General features: G+C 39.4%; 2 long non-coding RNA genes across 3 annotated transcripts; both read left to right on the forward strand.

Annotated features, from left to right (window-relative positions):
* Positions 1-365: 365 nt before the first annotated feature.
* Positions 366-3,226, forward strand: LOC121708532. Its single transcript, XR_006031687.1, has 2 exons — positions 366-415; positions 3,173-3,226. It is a non-coding gene; the product is annotated as an uncharacterized LOC121708532 (long non-coding RNA).
* Positions 3,227-4,791: 1,565 nt separating this feature from the next.
* On the forward strand, positions 4,792-7,535 carry LOC121708524. 2 transcript variants are annotated; one of them, XR_006031673.1, is made up of 5 exons: positions 4,792-4,976; positions 5,802-5,918; positions 6,172-6,322; positions 6,450-6,542; positions 7,002-7,535. It is a non-coding gene; the product is annotated as an uncharacterized LOC121708524 (long non-coding RNA). The 2 variants fall into 2 exon arrangements; XR_006031672.1 differs by lacking the exon at positions 4,792-4,976 and having other exon boundaries at positions 5,676-5,918.
* Positions 7,536-10,900: the final 3,365 nt, after the last annotated feature.

Genomic DNA, 10,900 nt, shown 5'->3' on the forward strand with positions numbered 1-10,900 from the left:
CATTCCACCGGCACTCTGGTACAGCTTGGTGATGATGGGGTTGCACACCTTCTCCAGCTCCTGTTGTTGATGCTCGTACTCATCTTACTGTAAGTCTTACTTGTCAATGACAGTTACATCTTGGGAGGAATGAATACAATTATTTTATATTTAGTCTTTTCACAGTTTTGCTCTGATACCAGAAACATGAGAAAGAAATTGAACAGACATAAAAAAACTGCTCATTTTGAGAACTATATTTTGCATTTTGTTGTCCAGTGTGTAATGATTGATTAAAATCACACATTGATTTGACAGGATGTGTTGTCTGAAGGCAAAATTTGCTTTTGCTGCATATTTTAAGTCTTTTGAGAGAGTTACAACCTTTTGCAAGCAAAATTGTAATTTTGGCCAGAGTGCTTTTGTTCAGACATGGGTGTAACTGTTTTGAAAACGTGATGTCAGAGCATCAAAGCGATCGAGAAAAACTGTAGTAGCAGCCTCAATATGATCGCTTTACTGGTCACCACAAGGTGGCATTATGTAGCCTGTCCTTCATGTGCGATGTGCTTACAGTTGGTCTCGATCGCTTAGTTTTTCTCGATTGCTTTGACCTGCTTAAGGAAACTGGGATCCACCTGATCTTCATGGACACTTTCTGTGCACAGCAGAAGTCATCTCTTGCGAATGTGTTCACACATGTTTCACACCCCTTTGCAAAACAGTTAACCCATTTAAGCCCAAATTTCCCCAGACATGCAAATATGCGTTATTATCAACCCTTTGAAATAATCAAGAATTATTATTATTTTATTTTTTTTAAGTAGAAAATTAGCCTAGATGGAAAAAGTGGTCACAATTATGACTGGTGGGATAATATGATATTCTACATTGTAGGTTGCTCAAATTGTTTTTTTTGTTGTTGTTGTTGTTAAAATAAGGGTATTCTGACAGGACTTTCCACACTGATATGGACACTGAGACCAATGGCAAAATGTCAAAATATGTTAACATTGTTTATTTACCAAGAGTTTCGGCTTGTTAAAATAGAACCCTGAGTGTGTATGTCTGTGTGTGCGAGTGTGTGTCTGCATGTACTGTAGGTGTGACAGTTAGTGTATATAGTGTGTGTGTGTGTGTATCTGCATGAGGTGTGAGAGTTAGTGTGCATATACTGTGTGCGTATATGTATGTATGTATGTGTGTGTGTGTGTGTGTGTATGTGTGTGTGTGTGTGTGCGCATGTATATGTGTGTGTGTGTGTGTGTGTATGTGTGTGTGTGTGTGTGTGTGTGTGTGTGTGTGTGTGTGTGTGAGAGAGAGAGAGTGTATATATCTGTGTGTGTGTGTGTGTGCGAGTGTGTATATCTGTGTGTGAGCGTGTGTGTCTGTGTGTGCGTGTGTGTGTGTGTGTGTGTGTGTATGTATTGTTTATTTACCAGAAGTTTCGGCTCGTTAAAATAGAACCCTGAGTGTGTATGTCTGTGCGTGCGAGTGTGTCTCTGCATGTGTGTGCATGTATGTGTGTGTGTATAGTTATATGTGTGTGTGTGTGTGTGTGTGTGTACAGTATGTCTGTGTGTGTGTATGTGTGTGTGTGAGTGTGTATATTTGTGTGTGAGCGTGTGTGTGTGTGTATATCTGTGTGTATGTGTATGAGTGTATCCGTGTGTGAGTGTGTGTGTGTGTGAGAGAGAATGTATATATCTGTGTGTATGTGTGTCTCTGTGTGTGTGTGTGTGTGGTGAGAGAGAGAGAGGGGTGTGTGTATAAGTGTGAGTATGTGTATGAGTGTGTGTATATCTGTGTGTATGTAGGTGTGTTTGTGTGTGTATATCTGTGTGTGAGTGTGTGTGTGTGAGAGAGCGTATATATCTGTGTGTATGTGTGTCTGTGTGTGTGGTGAGAGAGAGAGAGAGAGTGTGTGTGTGTACTGTATATGTGTGAGTATGTGTATGTGTGTGTAGGTATATATCTATGTGTATGTGTGTCTGTGTGTGTGTGTGAGGGAGAGAGAGAGAGAGAGAGAGAGGGTGTGTGTTTATGTGTGAGTATGTGTATGTGTGTGTGTGTGTAGGTATATAAGTATGTGTGCATCTAGATACAACATTCTATCCCACCGGTCACTATTGTGACCGTTAACGTGTTTACTCATTCTGCAAACAGACCAAATACATTTGAATAATTACAAATGTATATATCATAACTAGACATCTTAAAGACCATGTGTACAAAAAATCTTTTCCCTATGTTTATTTTAACATACTTTAAAAACTTTTTATTTGGGAGCTGTGAGGCAGTAATTCTCTTCTCAAGGTGCAACCAGGAAGTAAACAGCTCTAATCATGTGATAATTTACTCAAAACATTTGACACTGCACACATTTCATTGAAACACTCTATTATTTCAATATTTACTGAAAGAGTATTGGGAAATTTCCCAGTACAGTTTTAGAGGCTTCTATATATTTTTTTTTTCGGTCACAATTGTGACCAATGGGTTGACATGGGTTAACACAGATGTCATTCAAAAACCCCAAACTGTATTGGTTTTCCCGTGCTAAACAAAAGGAAAACATCTTTTCACAGGTGATATAGATTCCTTGCATAAGTCTGAATATCTGATACACCTGTGTGCAGTTCTTCAATTAGCAGTCATTCATTATGCATAATGAGATACCATGTCTGTTCTGTGTTGCTATTTGCAAGCATGGATCTAATGCACATTTAGACAAAGTACTGTATTGCCTATTTGGTGAAGAAAACAGTACAAAAGGTGTTTACTGTAAGTCTATTTCGATGAAAAATGACAAATTGTAGTTCAATGAAATTTGTTTTGCCTAGGTGATTACTGTAGGTCTTACATGTCAATGACAGTTACATCTTGGGAGGAATGAATACATTATTTTTTATTCTGTACATTTTGTCTTTTCACAGTTTTTTCAGATACCAGAAAAATGAGAAAGAAATGGAACAGACATAGCAAAAATGCTCATTTTAGGAACTAGATTTGGCATTTTGTTGTCCAGTGTGTAATGATTGAAATCACTCAGTGATTTAATGACAGGATGTGTTGTTTGAAGGCAAGATTTTGCTGTATGTTTTAAGTGTTTGCTGCATGTTTTAAGTGAGAGTAACAGCCTTTTTCAAGCAAAATGTGTCATTTTGGCCAGAGTGCTTTTGTTCAGACACAGGTGTTAACTGCTTTGAGAATGTGATGTCAGAGTTGACACAAGCATCAAAACGATCGAGAAAAACTGTAATGCTTGTGACAAGTCTGACACTCTGACAAACAGTTACAATAACACACAGGTGTAAACAGAATCACTCTGGCCAAAATTACATTTTGCTTGCAAAATACTCACTCTTAATACATTTAAAACACAGCAAAAGCAAAATTTGCCTTTAAACAACACAACTTGTAGTGAAATGTTTGCTTTGTTATCTCTTATGGATAATGAATGATTGCTGATTGAAGAATTGTGCAAAGGAGATTCACACATTGACATTACAAGTTCATAAGTTTGCAAGCAATATCTATTAGCTTTGGATAAATGTTTTCCATTTGTTACACACAGTTAATCCAATGGAGTTTGGAGTCTTTGTGAACTGTATTACAGTAAATGTTTTGAAAAATGATGTGAAACATGAGTTAAACCAATGAAAATGTGTTAAATCATTTGCAAGAGATGACTTCTGCTGTGCTAAGAAGGTGAAGCTCAAGATCAAGTGGATCAGATAACTAAATAAAACCAGATAACTGAATCATGAGTAGATTAGGCTACTTATTGTTTATTATTACACAGCTCTTCATAATGCTCCATTCACTTGAATAGGCCTTCCCAACATTCGGTGGTCTGATATTTCTCGATAACAGACCGTTGCTAAGTATAACAGACAGCTGTCAAGGAAAATGGGTTTTGTGCTTTTAATTCACATCTTTCATATCACTCCGCCAATTAGTCAGGTCCATATATAGTCACTTCTTGCATTGGAACTTCATTCAAAAGTGAAAGCAGACGGTGGATCAGCTGTGTTCGGGGTACTGTTCATCCTGTTGGGACATATTTTCTGATAATGACCGGCATTCTATATTATCCCTTACATGATGTACACTAAAGATCTAGCTATGTGGTGAATGTCAGGTGATTGTTTAATTTAATTTCAATTTCACACTCATCATGGAGGATAGCCTGGTTAACACCAGACCACTTCTCAAATTTTAATTAACAGGTTTGTCTGGGTTCTCTCAGGCTATGAAGGATGTTCTGATGAAAAATCATGTCACAATTCAGCCAAGTGCAAATTGGACTATTTCAAAAAAATGATCTTCAAGATGGTCTATCGCATTATTACATTCAAAGAATCAAATGTGGTTAAAAGTACTTCATGCTCATATTTCAAATGTAGTGGAGTCAAAAGTACAGCATTTGCCTTTCAAATGTATGTAGTGGAGTAAATGTCACAAGTTTTCAAAAATGTTAATACTCAAGTACAGATACTAATAAAAAAAAAACATTAAAGAGCAGTATTTTCAAATCTGCTATCTAAAAATAGTCATAAGCTGCTTTCAGACCTAGGTGCAAGTCCACATATTCTGTGAATGTCAAGCGGTTCGGCCGTATATCTGAACATAACCGGCTAGTTGGAATTCCGAAGTTAGCCGCACTGTAATCCCACATTTTGTTTGAACCTATAAAAAGTTGTACATTGCACACAAATCTCAGAATATCCCACATATTACACGCTTATTTTGAGTGAGGAGAATGGTTTTCATGAATTTGTAGAATCAACTGGGATCTTTCAGTTGTATCAACATTTTGAGCAACATGTGGCCCAGGAAAGAAGATTTGATTGGATTCCGCCAAAATGCACTTTTTTCCACTCCCAAACCCGGGGATTTCCCGCAGACGACGGAGATAGAAGTCACGGACGGTTCACGACATGAGAGCAAGACACATACTTCTTAAAATTGAAACAAGACAGAAAAAAGCCAAGGTATTTACCCCCCCTTTGTTTCTTATTTTGTTATGCGATTACCAACATAAGTTTGTCATTAGATAGCCTCCGCTAAGTAGCAGTTTAGCCAATAACTGTAAATAAGTTCATTCGCCATTTAAGTTCAATTGCCATTTTACATTAGCTATTACCAAACGGGCTCTGCTATTACATAGACCTACTATCGCTGTTCCATATCAATGCTTATGAATGGTAATTATGACAACCATAGTAGGACGACGGTTGAGTCTGGAGGCAGGCTTTGCAACAAAGGAATCAACTGTAAACAAGCTAACTGTCCATGCTATCAATGAAAGTTGTAGCAGCTACAACAAGCTGAATTAGTGGGCTTCTTTTTAAACTGAACCGTGTGTTTCCTTTGCGTGCTATAAAGGCATGGCTTTACAGTAGCAACCGGGGGATAAGCGGGATAACGGCCTTCTAGGTGTGTCCAGTTATACGGTAGCCTATTAATGGACTCCGGTGGAGGCAACTCCGCTGCGCGTCGGGGAGTTCTTTGCCCCTCGCCCGCACTTCAGGACACTTCGGTGGTCGTTATCCCTTAGCCTACATAACGTTAGGTATTTCTAACTACATGCTAAATTATGCAGCAACATTAAAATAAAGAAAGGAACATAAACTGGAAATGCAAGTATCACGCATTTAATTGCGAGAAGAAAGGACATATTAAAGCATTAAGTTACAGACTGAAGCATGGTAGCTGTACTAGAAGCGAACCGTTTCGTTGTCCTTACAATGAGTGTTTGTGCACGTTTAAGTCCTTTGGCACGCTTAGGACTCACATGTCCCGGTTTCATTTGCCAGGTCCATCACAGCAATCTGCCCTTCACGTTGTCGCTTAGAAGAAAGGAGGTTGTGATGGACAAGCCTCCTGTGAGCCAGATGATAAAGCATTGGCCAGCACTCTTTGTTGAAAATCAGGTAAGGTTTGATTGTCTCTGTTAATGTCTGTAAAAGTCTAATATAATGCAGCCATGTGAAGTTAACATAATATTACTGTAGCCTTTGATGTCACCCACCCACACACACCCACCCTCACACATCCCCCTTCATCATTTCATCACCCCAATTCCTTTTATGAGTAGATGGGACAGCCCTGTAATATGAAGCGAACTACATAAATGATTGTTCACAGTGTCTTGATAAACATGATTTATTTCTGACTCTGTTTCAGGTCTCCCAGGAATTCAGCAGAGTGGTAGGGAAAAACCTGAAACAGGAATTCTGAGTCTCTGGATCGTCTTTGCCCTAAACTTGTTGAAATCATCAGGTCAAAGAGAGGTCTAAAGGGACAACTTCTGGATGGTCTGTTGCGCCAAACAAAGGTTTGTAAGCTGAAGTGATACTACTGATTTTGGTGTATGGATGTCTTGAATGATAGCTGTCTGCAATGTCACTCTCTAATGTTACTGTGTTAATGTCTCTAATGTCTCTGCTTTCACTGCAAACCAGACATCGGACACTGCTGACATCAGATGCCTTGTCCTGAGAGGGCTTCCAATACTCTTTGATGACAACTCAGCTGATTTCTTCAAGACTTGCTTTGTAAGTAGTATCACTGAAGTATAATTCTTCAGTTGTTAGATATATAAATAAAGCCAATAATGTCATGAAGAGTGAGTTAATTTGCTGTAAGACATTTGTGGTTCATCCTAATAGGACACGAAATTACAATTTATATTATAATATAAAATGTGAAATCAGCATGCCATTCCTTATGTAATCCAGGTTTAATTTCACTTTATAATCTCAAGTCAGTACTCAAATATGTTACTGTGTGCTCTGATTTTCCTTACTACCTACAAGCCCAACATGACCACAAGGGTGGCTGGTCACAATTTTTAATCTGGACCTTTTTGTATTTCCAGTCTGAATATGTATTTGGTAAGGTCAATGTACAATGCCCAATTATGATGTAATTTGTACTTGATTAGGTTTTAAAAGTAATAACAATGTGCTGTATTTCTAATTAAATATATGTGTGTGTGTGTGTGTTATGTTTAGGTCACTAATGACGAGGGCGTATACAGACACATTGGAACAGGAATCTTCTGCTTCACTGAGGAAGATATTGCACCGCATCCTCTGACTCCATCTTCTTGGAGGGGACTCCAAGTGTGTGTGAGAGTGAGAGTGACTGTGGGAGACGGGGATAGAGCAATTGTATTGTGTACCTAGCTGTTTGCAGGCTGGTATTGTGGGGATGCTAAAAAGGAAAGTATTAACACTGACAAATCAGCTGTAAGGTGTGAATGTGAGTGAGTGTGTCTGAGTGAATGTGAGTGAGATGGGGAGAGAGCAATTGTATTGTGTACCCAGGTGTTTGCAGGGTGGTATATTATGGTGGATGTTAATGTTTATAATAATACCTCAGTGTTTGTGTTTGTGTGTACACCTATCCAGTGTTTGAGAGTGGTACTTTTTGACTGCCTTGTCAATGCCCATGTTCATTTTTTGCATAAAGGTGCATTTTGTGTGTGTGTGTGTGTGTGGGGTCTGGCCCATTTAGCCTTTTGCCACTTTGGGAAACGTCTAGATCAGCTGACACTTTTATATATATATATATATATATATATATATATATATATATATATATATATATATATATATATATGTGTGTGTGTGTGTGTGTGTGTTGAAATTGTATTGATGGTGTATTCTACATCTGTGTGTGTATGTAGAATTTCTATAGAGCTTGTATTTCTATTCTCTGTGATTTTGATATTGATCAGATGTATTTTGAACTCTGAAAAAGATTGTTGAGTTGAGTAACAATTGAATAAACACTCAAGTGTTCTGAATATAAACTGTTTCTTTTACTTTCATAGCTTAAGCAGCCTAAAACACATTTAACTATAAGAAATGTCTAATGAACTTTTAATTGAATTAAAAAGACATTTTATGCTCACTTAACTAAAAGTTCAAGTTAAAATAGTAAGTATTTATAAGTTACATAAACATACATTGAAGGTATTCTTTCATCGCAAGTTTACGTTGTTGTAACATGCAAAACTAGTTTATTGTACTAAAATTCATCATGCATTACTATTTGGCACATGTCGTACACTTGACGTAAATTTGTTCGTTTATTGAACAATACATAACATAAAATATTTAGGGCAACGTGTTACCTCGAAAATTTTATGTTTATTGAACGAATTAGGGTTTACAGTGCGGCTCTTCTTAGTATTTCCGACAGACATTATGTAAATGAACTTGTGTCTGAACCAAGGAAAAAACATGCGGTGATTCTGTTCATATGAGTGTTCAACCACGTTCAACCTGTCCAACCGTGCAGAGATTCTGTTCATGAGCGTCGGTGTCGGTCACACATAGGACCGCATAATGTCAGTATGTTAGCATCATATCTGAATCACCCAAAGGGTCGGACCTCCGTTTGACAAAGCTCTGCATATACTGTGGAGGACATGTCTGAAAGCAGCTAGGTAATCACATTCTAAATCTCAAATATATGTTACCAGATTGATAAAGCATAAAAAACAGTATTTTTAACAAATTTACACTAACATTGCAAAACAAATGGTTAACTGTAACCACCGGATAAATGAAACACAGGGCAAACTAAACCTGTTAGTGAGTGTTTCATTTAGGTGGGTACAGTTAACCATTTGTTTTGCAATGTTAGTGTAAATTTGTTGTGAGACAAAGCTTAGTGTTCATTTGCGTAAAAGCTATTTATAGTGTTCCAACAGACACATAAGCAGATAGGCCTAGTCACGCATGGTTTCCACATCAGTTTCAGTTGCGAACATTCTTCCTATACTCATCATATGGTACAGCAAAGCTATGACCACAGATCATGATGTTCACAACACTACAGAAAGGTATGAACTGTCCAGGTTTGCAGTGTAAAGGTGAGCTTCAACAGCAAAACATACAATACAGACAAGAGCTGTCAGGTGATGGTAGTCCTTCACCCCTAACTGATCAGTAAAGGACGGAGAGAAAAAGATTCATCCATCCGGGTGCTGATTCAGATGGAGAACATCAGGACTGACATGGTGACCCCCTACTTTTGGGCGGGTATCACATCAGCCAGCAGCAAGCGGCAGGTTTCCTATTGTTCGGCAGCGGAACGGTGGCAATGCTGGTATAACGCTAAAAAGTTTGTGTTGCTTAGGAACGAGATAAAACTTATTATGGTCTGAGCGTTGAGTTACGTTTGCGCTGCTGCTTGCCGCTGGCTGATGTGATCCCCACCTAATACGTTTTTATCTCGTTCAACACAAACAGTTTGTCAATTGAATACGCTCGCGTTGCGCTTTGAAAGTTGAACCAAGTTCAACAATCAGCTTTTTCAACGCAGCGTTACGCCAGTGTTGCCACCGTTCCGCTGCCGAACCATAGAGAACAATAGGAAACCTGCCGCTTGCTGCTGGCTAATGTGATTCCTCAAGGGAACAATGGATGGCCAGGCGGACCCAATACATGATGGGGTCAGTTTTGTTATTGTGTTGTATTTGAAAGATCTTTCACCTCAGAAAAATAGCATATTTAATGGTGCCTATAGTGAATATCCTTTAGCATGGCCATGGGAACATAATTTATAACTCTAGCAACTACAGCGGGGGAAACTAGATGTATCGCAAAGCGGTACAAAATATGACCGCCACTCAGTCCTACACATTCTCTCCACAAAAATAAATCACGCTTGTCAATTTGTCTCCATCTCCTACTCCATCCTACCCTGGAAATACAGAGTTCTCGCGAGAGCACAATGGAATTGTCTCTGCGAGACACTCTGGCAATGAGCAATGATGCACGTTACTTTTACCCCAACATTCCGGGGAACCAGCTAAACTGATGAAGACAGCACTGCAACGTTGGAGGACAGTACACATTGGTCGTAGTGTTATCCGATTGCATGGAAGTCCGAAATCATTCAGAGTAAACATGGTCTAGTGTTATCAATTGCGTGCAGTGAGATTTTTAAATGCATGCTTGTTGCCGCCCCTCGAGTTGGGCCATTACATTGTTCATGGCCAGACCCTTACACTAGTCTTTCTAGATTATCAGGGTCTGGATTTTCCAGGCTAACTCCATCCCCTACTCTTGCAACGTGCATGTAAATGAGTGTGTGCACGTACGTTTGCTTTTGTATATGTGTGCTTCTCTCTCTGTGTGTGTGTGTGTGTGTGTGTGTTCGCTTGTGAGTGTGTGTCTGTGTGTGTGTCAGCTTGCCTGCATGTGTGTGTGTTTTTATGTGTGTGTGTGTGTGTGTGTGTGTTCGCTTGTGAGTGTGTGGGGGGGGGAATTGGATGTGTGTGTGTGTGTGTGCATGTGTGTGTGTACCTGTATATGTGTGTGTTTATGTGTGTGTGCATGCGTGGGTGTTTGTGTGCATGTGGGTGTGTTTATGTGTGAGTTTGTGCGTGCGTGCGTGTACGTGTTTGTGGTCATGTGTGCGTGTGCGTGTGCGTGTGCTTGTGTGCGTGCCTGTGCGTGTGCGCACGTGCATGTGAGTGTGTGCGTACAACGTACGTGCCTGTGTTTGTTCATGTGTGTGCGTACGTGTGTGCATTTGCATGCATGTTTACTGTGCGTGTATGTGAGCAACACACAGTGCGAGTTGTCAAAAACAGGTGCGAGGGCAGAAATCCTCAAAATGAAGCGCTGGCACAGTGCACAACACTGGACAAGCCTCAGACTACAGGGAAAACTGGCACTTCTACCATTTGCAAATCACTTCCTGTCCCTCACCATATTTTCAAACTCCACTCTTGGCGAGGATATTCTCACATTTACCACCTAAGCATGCTTTCAAGTCTTCCCAACAAGATCAAACCTGGCTACATGGTACCCATCTAACCACAAAACAGACTGCATTTCTCACTCCACTAACCATGATAACGAGACCACCGCACATGTCCTGAATGGATGCA

This window comes from Alosa sapidissima, chromosome 5, assembly GCF_018492685.1.
Source record: "Alosa sapidissima isolate fAloSap1 chromosome 5, fAloSap1.pri, whole genome shotgun sequence".
NCBI classification, from domain to species: domain Eukaryota; kingdom Metazoa; phylum Chordata; class Actinopteri; order Clupeiformes; family Clupeidae; genus Alosa; species Alosa sapidissima.